The sequence below is a fragment of the Penaeus vannamei genome, chromosome 20 (assembly GCF_042767895.1).
Source record: "Penaeus vannamei isolate JL-2024 chromosome 20, ASM4276789v1, whole genome shotgun sequence".
NCBI lineage: Eukaryota > Metazoa > Arthropoda > Malacostraca > Decapoda > Penaeidae > Penaeus > Penaeus vannamei.
The window spans coordinates 27,208,486-27,218,485 of record NC_091568.1 but is presented as its reverse complement, the minus strand read 5'-3'; the positions used below and the strand labels follow the sequence as shown (position 1 = coordinate 27,218,485).

General features: G+C 36.2%; 1 non-coding gene across 1 annotated transcript; it reads left to right on the top strand.

The window, feature by feature from the left end:
* Positions 1 to 4,912: 4,912 nt before the first annotated feature.
* TRNAI-AAU (transfer RNA isoleucine (anticodon AAU)) lies at positions 4,913 to 4,986 on the top strand. The gene has a single exon. It is a non-coding gene; the product is annotated as a tRNA-Ile (tRNA).
* The last annotated feature ends 5,014 nt before the right edge of the window (positions 4,987 to 10,000 follow it).

The following is a 10,000-nucleotide window of genomic DNA, read 5'->3' as shown; positions in this document are numbered from 1 at the left end:
AACAGGGACCGAGTTCTGCGCACATGAGAACGGTGCAATTCCCGATCCCCTGTCAGACGACTGCACGACATGCATCTGTGGCTTCCAGTGTCTCCTGCGAGATGGAATTCTGTACTGCTCTCGGACATACACCAATCGTATCTTGAGCTGCATCAAGTGTTTCACGCTTAAAGGTATCCCACAGAAGAACAGGGTCTGTCAGACCATCAAGCATTGCGAAACGATCAGAGATTGCCTCAGCAAACCTGCGGGCACACTCCCCCTCCCTCAGCCTGTCCAAATGAAACACCCTAGGGTGACCATTTGACCGATGGGGAGTTTTGAAGTCGACCCGGAGGGTAGCCACAACCAATCTATGGTCAGTACCACAGAACTCAGCACTCCTGTACACCCTGCAGTTCTGAAGGATCCTCCAACTGACCTTACCTACCCTAATTGCTCTAACCCGCTACTGCTTCAACACGTGATCTTCCTATAATAATGAATTTTCAAAGAGTGAGATATCATTCAGCATGGAGAAAACTCAACCGAGCTTCCATTACCACCCTACCCCGAGCTCCATGTTTCATGGTACGAGGGATTGAATGAAGATTACCTTCTCCCACCTTCTCTTGTCAATGTCCCCGAGGTCTGTCACATTATAACATCATACCGGGCGACTGTGAAACTGAGAGTTGACCAGCATCTCTTTACGAAGGAAAGGGGCCATCAGGACAAAGTTGTGTGGAGATGCGGACAAAACCTGTGGTGCCAGGGTTCACACCGTTAATGGGGAAATAGTGAAATGGCAAAACCCCATCCACAGACATCCTGCTGTCCCTGGGAAGGCTGAGGTGGAGGGGATACTAGCAGCAATGAAGGAACGTGCTGCCGCAACAGTAGAGCCCATCGCACATATTGTCAACACATTTGACGCTAGAGTTGAAGTCGGCTGGGCGCATCTATTACAACGGCAGACGCCATCAAGAGGACACTGAGGCGAGTGCGGCAAAAGGCAGGTGTGTCTGATCTTCAGCCATTTTGGACAACGTTAAGCGGAGAGGCCTTCATTCCTTATGAAGATGATGGGGTGATGATCTTCGCAGCAGACTCTGATTTGAAATTTCTTGCCGTCTCGTCATTGGTTTGGTGATGGAACGTTTAAAGTGGCCCCTGTCGGATACAAGCAGCAGTACACACTCCATGCATACTTTGGTGGTATAACATATCCTTGCGTCTATGCATTTTTGTCAGGAAAGAATGAAGAGATATATAATAAAATGTACGAGGTGTTAAAGCTAATACCGCCTGGTTTATCATGCAATCCAGTAACAATAATGACAGATTTTGAGAAGGCAGCAATGAACGCCTTCCAGAGGAATTTTCTGAGTGCAGAGGTTGCAGCTGGCAGGAAGCATCCCTCGGGTCAGAAGTACCAGCTCGTAAATAAGAGGATCAAATCCCTTATTACAAAATTAGAAACATACCTTTGTAGATTTGCAATATCTGGATCAAATAGCCAAAGTAATGGTGATCCCCACTGAACAATAAAGGTATGCTCATCACAAAATATTTCATTACCTAGAGAGAGAGAGAGAGAGAGAGAAAAATGGTTATGTCTCATACTAGTTATTATGTATTCTATATACTAAATCATTTTCGCTGCAATTTCAACACTTCTTCCTAATCTTATCTGTCGACAATGAACAGCGATGTACTGACATAAATGTCAACGTGCCTTCCCCGCGACATTTTATCCACTTGCGAAACGGACGCTGTGTCACAGCGCAATGTGGCAACATTAGGACCGCGACATAGTTTCCCCGTGACATAGTATCCTAGAACCGTATAAGTATGTTTCCTTCATGTACACCTTAGCAATTCTTCGTTGCGATTAGCTCTTATCCTTCCACCTGAGTCCGATCACGTTGTCAACGGACTGGTCTTCAGCGCATTCCGTGGTCTCCAAGGAGTATATACGAGATGAAAGCTCAGAAGAGGAAATCCTCCGAAACGAAGCAGGATAAACTTTGTTCGTATTTCTCATCGTTTTCCTCTCCTGAACGAGACCCATCTTATTTAGGAAGGCAACTCAGATGCTACGGTTTTCTATTCAGTTCTAAGAAGATTTGAACACATGCCAGATCCTGAGCAAGAAATAATTAGTCTTCGGTTAATATGCGTTAGAAACCGAATTTATTTTGCTCTGTCTAAGCATTTCCAGTCCTGAGATCCTACTGCGATTCAATCTAGCAGTAATCTGTGTTGATGGTAAGCTATAAATATTAATAACCGTCTGTTGGTTCAGTTGGTTAGAGCGCCGATTGCGGTTGCCGGCCTAATTTCTTACCTTACCTCATCGGACTCCATTCTATCAGGCCCAAGTGTCACACACACACACGCACACACACACACACACACACACACACACACACACACACACACACACACACATATATATATATATATATATATATATATATATATATATATATATATATATATATATGTATATATATTTATATGCCAGTGTCAAGGTCAGTCACTTGTACACAGACAAGACGGAGACTCAAGGTCGTTGGCAACGCTGCATTTCTAGCCTTTACTATTGATTGCTTAACAGTCTTTACTTGCAGTCTTCCTTCCGACTGCAAATGTTTGGACAGAGCAAAATAAATTCGGTTTCTATTATTTTTCTAACGCATATAAGCCGAAGACTATTTCTTGCTCAGGATCTGATGCAAAGGCAATTAATTCTGCATGTGCTCAATTCTTCTCAGAACTGAATAGAAAACCGTAACATCTGAGGTGCCTTCCCAGATGAGATGGTTTTCGTTCAAGAGAGCGTGAATCCATCAGGCTTCAGTGCTAGATATATGTCAGCTCCAAGGTTATATATATATGTATATATATAAATGTATATATATATATATGTATATATATATATATATATATATATATATATATATATATATATATATATGTATGTATGTATATGCATATATATACACATATGTGTATATGTGCACATACACACACATATGTGTATATATTTATCACTCTCTCTCCTTCTCTCTCCCCCCTCTCTATCTCCTTCAGTTTATGTGTGTATGAATATATATCTCGTATTCATAAGTGCATACTCAATATTCTATTTCCTATCGTAGTAGCTAGCATCAGCTGATGGAGAATAGATGTAACCTTATGATATCAATCAATATCTGAAAATCAACATCTTTATAGTTCCACTCAAGTATAGTTTTTGTTTATTGCATCATCACTGGTAGTGATGACATGGACTCAGACCCAGAAAATCCAGATGAACTGGATGAACTGATCGAGTCTGAGGACGAGCCATGGAGTGAGTGAGGTGAGGTCAGATCAGGATGATGATATGGAGTATTACGCATGAGGTGTCTGGCTCGAATCCCCCACCACTAAAAATGAGTCACAACTTATTTCTGATAAAATGGGCCTTACTGATGAATTTGAAGCCAGTCTGAAGTTGTTACACCATGAGCTGATCTAGCATAATATTTTGATGCCCCTATTTTTGCCCTAGCAGGGGTACCCCACCATGAAAAATGTCTCATTGGTCATTACTAATACACTTTATCGTGCTTATTACGCTTTGACTTGTTTTTCTTTGTTACTAGTTAAGCTAGCTCAAAATTTTCATATATTCTCCTGCCCCTGTGTAGCACACCCACCAGCTAATAACGCGGATGTCGAGGGTTCGATCCCCTTACAGGCCAAGGAGCATGATTTTGATAGAATGCCTCAAGTATCGGTTTATCGCAGGCAAAACCACGAGGCTCCAGTGCCAGATATATGCCAGTGCCAAGATCAAATACTGGTACACAGACAAGACGGAGACGCTGCATTTCAAGCCTCTACTATTGTTAGCTTAACAGTCTTTGCTTGCAGCCTCCCTTCCGCCCACTAAACTAAATAACTGGAGCTCATACACAATTATATATGTACATATACGCACATGCATGTACATGTTTATATATATATATATATATATATATATATATATATATATATATATATATATATATATATATATATATATATATATATATACACATATCGATACACATGTATATATATACATATATATGTGTTGTGTATGTATACATGTCGTGTATACACACACACAAACACACGCGCGTGTGTGTGCGGTGTGTGTTTCTGTGTGTATGTGTGTGTATGTGTATATATATTAAATATATATACAAAATGTTGTATACATTTGTATATATATATGTATATATACATATATATATAGCAATACATATTTATATGAATATATATATATATTATATATGCATATGTATATGTATATATGTATATGTATACATATGTATATATATATATATATATATTCATATACACATATGCATAATTATGTATGTATGTATATATATGTATATATGTATGAAGAGGAAAAGAGTCACAATGGAAATCAAAATAAAGTGTAACGTTTCGAACCCTTTACGAGATCCTCTTCAGACAAATGATAAAAGACTCTTGGTTAATCATACGTCTGGAGAGGAACTCTTGAAGAGAGTTCATTTCCTTCATTTATTGTGATTGTTTTCCTTTTTGCTTTTGTGTACAAATTATTACGTTTGTGCTTGTGTTCATATGTATATATGTATATATATATACATATATATGCATATATATACACACCCATATATATCATTTATATATGTAAATATGTTTACATATATATATGTGTGTACATAAGTAAATATTAGATTTTTTTCTTATATATCATGGTTATGGGAGTTGAAAACATTTAGGATAAACTGCCTAAGGTATATGTGCATTTGAAATGATAAACAAAGTGAATTTATTATGCTCTGTCCTGATATGATCCTTCTGATAGTTCACTATGAGAAAGACTCTCATTAGAAGTACGGGCCTGTTAGCTCAGTTGGTTAGAGCGCCGTGCTAATAACGCGGATGTCGAGGGTTCGATCCCCTTACGGGCCATGTTGAGTATTTTATTCAGTGACTCTGGTGTCCGTTCATCGCACGCCAATCCATCAGTCTCCAGTGCCAGATATATGCCAGTGCCAAGGTCAAACACTGGTACACAGATAAGACGGAGTCTGAAGGTCGTTGGCAACGCTGCATTTCTAGTCTCTACTATTGTTAGGTTAATAGTCTTTACTTGCAGTCTTTCTTCTGCCCACTAAACTAAACTGGAGCACACACACTTACGCACACACATATATTATTAGAGTTAGAGGGAGGGAGAGAGAGACTTACACACACAAATATATATTATATCTATCAATCTATCTTTATGTACACATACATGCATCTATAAATATCTAGATGTATATATGTATACGCATAAATGAATATATATATACGTATACATGTAAATATGTATATATATGTACTATACTTATATAAATATAAGGACGTATATATATTTAGCAGTCTGTCATTCCGCCACGGAAATACAGCCGAGGTACCGTCAACCCACTGCGACAGGCGTTTCTTGGTGGGGAGGGAAATAAGCCAACAAAAGAGCATCCGGACTACTCTCCACTGCAACGTAGATTTCCTGAGCATACACACACACACACATGTAAATATATGTATAAGGTAGAAAAACTCACAATGCACAAACTAGATTTATTGAAGTGAGACTAGTTTGTGCATTGTGGCTTTATCTACCATAGTATCAACACAGTAGAGTGTTTTCCCTCCATATATATGTGTGTATGTGTTTATCTCTTAATATAAATATATACATGTGTGTACATATATATGTATATATTTATATAAGTATACACACACACACACACACACACACACACACACACACACACACACACACATATATATATATATATATATATATATATATATATATATATATATATATATATATATATATATATATATATGCACACACACACGGACTTAAATACAAATGCATAGATGTATCAAAATTGTACGAAATAGATTTATTCCTTTTGCCCATTTCATTAGGTACCAAGTTCTGTCTTCCTGCCCTACCTGATGTATGCATATATTTATATAAGTATATATATATATATATATATATTTATATATATATATATATATATATCTATATATATAGTATATATGATATATATATATATATATATATATATATATATATATATATATATATATATATATATATATATACATACACACACATACATATATATACATACATACATATATATATATATATATATATATATATATATATATATATATATATATATATATATATATATATATATATATATATATATATGCACAAACACGCACACACACACGGACTTAAATACAAATGCATAGATGTATCAAAATTGTACGAATTAGATTTATTCCTTTTACCCATTTCATTAGGTACCAAGTTCTGTCTTCCTGCCCTACCTGATGTCAGTATCTCAAAATAGTTCAGGAAGCATCCTAAGAAACAGGATAAAACGGCGTCTGTCTGTGTTCTCGACGTCGTCTCCTGAACATATACTTTGTGTACTAATCCACTGTAAAAAAAAAAAAAAAAAAAATCTACAGCCACGTCCTTATATAATTCATCTAAAAAATGTTGCGTATAAACGAATTATTTCAAATCAAAATTTCATTATTCAGTAGTTATGATATGATTCGTATGTGGCAAAAGTTTAGTCCTCTGTCCCAGTAGTCTGTTCGTTGTCAGCCGATTCCTCTTTTTCTGACATGTCGGGGCCAAGGTCAAAGGAAGGCACAGTGACCAGGCCATTGGGACCGCTGTGCATGCAAGGCACTTGTATGGTAATGATTATGCGTTCTTCTTTCCTGTCCTGTTCAACACGTTAGGGTGAGTCTGACATCAAACCTCGGTCTTTTATTTATTTATTTATTTATTTATTTATTATTATTATTATTATTATTATTATTTTTATTACAATATTCTTCTTCCACTAGATTATTTAAGAAAGTTTTTCTGCAAGAATCTTCCACGTGCAGTCCGTTAACCACGTGATCGGACTCGGGTGGGAGGACAAAGGCTAATCGCTAAGAAGAGTTCCCAAGGTGTACATGAAGGAAAACATGTTCACACACACACACACTCAGATGTATATACTACTATACAAATGCATAAACACATACATATAACTGATATCTGTATATGTATGTATATATGTATATTTATATATGTACATATATATGTGTATGTGTGACATACTGTATACTATATATGAATTTATATACTCACAGATTGATAGATATGTGTATATATATGTATAATGCATGTATATATATATATATATATATATATATATATATATATATATATATATATATATATATATATGAAGAGGAAAAGTCACAATGCAAATCAAAATACAGTGTAACGTTTCAAACCCTTCATGAGTTCTTTTTCAGACAAATGATAAAAGACTTTTGGTTAATCATACGTCTGGAGACGAACGCTTGAGGAGAGTTCATTTCCTTCATTTCTTATCGTGGTTGTTTTCATTTTTGTTTTTGTGTACAAATTACTGCATTTGTGCTTGTGTTCATATATATATTTCTATGTATACATATATGTATGCATATATATATTAATACACCCATATATATTATTCATATATGTAAATATGTTTACATATATGTATGTGTGTGTGTGTGTGTGTGTGTATGTGTGTGTGTGTGTGTATTAGATTTTTTATTTTCGAAAAGGTACCTTACATATCATGGTTATGAGGTTTAAAAACATTTAGGATAAACTGCCTAAGCATTTTCTTAGAAGTAGTTTTTCTTAGGCTTATATGCATTTGAAATGATAAACACAATGTATTTATTTTGCTCTGTCCTGATATGATCCTTCTGAAATACAATCTAACACTAGGTTATATTGATGATAAATTGCTACTTTTAATATATTTCATTACAATTTGTTGACTGACAATTCATTATGAGAAAGATTTTCAAATAGGTTAAGGGCCTGTTAGCTCGGTTAGAGCGCCGTGCTAATAACGCGGATGTCGAGGGTTCGATCCCCTTACGGGCCAACATATTGAGTATTTTATTCATTGACTGGTGTCCGTTCACCGCACGCCAATCCATCAGTCTCCAGTGCCAGATATATGCCAGTGCCAAGGTCAAACACTGGTACACAGACAAGACAGAGACTGAAAGTGTAGTGAGCTGTGGCTCTTACTGCGTCTTCTTACGACCTACACCCCGCTCAGCATCACCGGAACCCCCCCCCCCCCCTGAAAAGCCCCGAGAGATAAAGCGTAATATGGACCAGGGCGTGCGGATCTCGACGGAGGTGCTGCAGAAGGGTGCCACTGACGGAGGCGCTGTAGGAGGACGATGGCGACGCCCTAGGCATTTTTTTCATTTCCAAGGAGAAATGACCAATATTACGTACGAGCCGACGACGACCCGATTTCCTGCTCGAGGCCTGCGAAGGATGACGTCGGGAGGTCGCCCTCGAAAACACGCATTTTTCAAGATGGCGCCCAAGATGACGAAGGACAAGGGTGAGGGAAAAGAGTCAACGGGCATTCGGCGCCAAACCCCCTCAGCTAGCCCACGGAAAACAATTATATCGCTTGTTTAAATTCCTGTATATATGTTCCTTTCTTTTTATATTACTGATATTTTATATGTATTTCTCTGTAAAGAACCATTTATTTTTCATCTAACACGGCAATCTTTTAGTAAATTCGCACTTTTAGGTATTCGTTCTTTAATGCAGACGACATTTAACAATGAAATGAGTCTTGATGCGCGAACACCTCCTGGCGCACGACCTTAAATAAGGTGGGGTCAACCACCTGAGTGGAGTTGCGCACAGGCATCCAGTCATTAACCTACGGCTGGGTTATCCCTCAGATAACCGCCGTTTTTTTAAGCTTTGTTCTTTTTATTTGTGTTTTTCTGTCGCTTTTAACCGTTGGATCTTACAGTGAGTCTGCAGTCATATAAGGTATTGTTTTATCAGTTTTATTTTAGATTGCCTCATTTTACGTATATTTTCTTTTGCTTTTATTGTTTCGGAGGTTTTGCTTATTTTATGTTTTGTGTTAACGGTTTTTGTTTTAATGATAATAGTTTGAGTTTTGCCTTTTGTTTCGTTTTCCATGTATGATTTATATTTATTATTTGAAGTTTGTTAAAGAAATGTATATATATATATATATATATATATATATATATATATATATATATATATATATATATATATATATATATATATATATATATATAACAAAGTTTTAAAGTTTTTGAGCAGTGAATACTAAATGAAAAGACTGATGAATTTAAGTGATAAAGTAAATGCTAATGGAATTGTTTCAATGGCTTGACTTTAAAGATAACTTTTAAATAAATAACTTCCTGTCGATGTATTGATAACTGATAAAGCGTAACGTAGTTTACTGATTTATTGAATTTATTTTAACTTTGTTTTATTTAGTCATGTTTCATTTACTTTGATGATTTTAAATACTACGTTTTATCAGTTATATACAGTAATGGTTCTCTGCATCTTGTATTAACTATCTATATTTATGATTTCATGCTTTGGTCGAAACTTTTGTCAGTGAAACACGCTACCAGTATCGATATCACAGCACAAGAACATGATAATTACTCTGTGCCGAAACAGGAGGCCGGAGGCTTAGGTCTCGTTGGCTCCTACGGCCCCGCAAAATAGGGGCAAGATCATGATAACCCCTACAAAAGTCATTGGCAACGCTGCATTTCTAGCATTTCTTCCGCCCACCAATCTAAATAACTGGAGCACACACACTCATACACACATATATTATTAGAGATAGAAAGAGGGAGGGAGAGGGAGAGAGAGAGAGAAATAGACACAAATATGTTATATCTATCAATCTATCTTTATATACACATATACATGCATTTATAAATATGTAGATGTATATATGTATACGCATAGATGAATACATATACATATATACATATACATATACATATACATACATACATA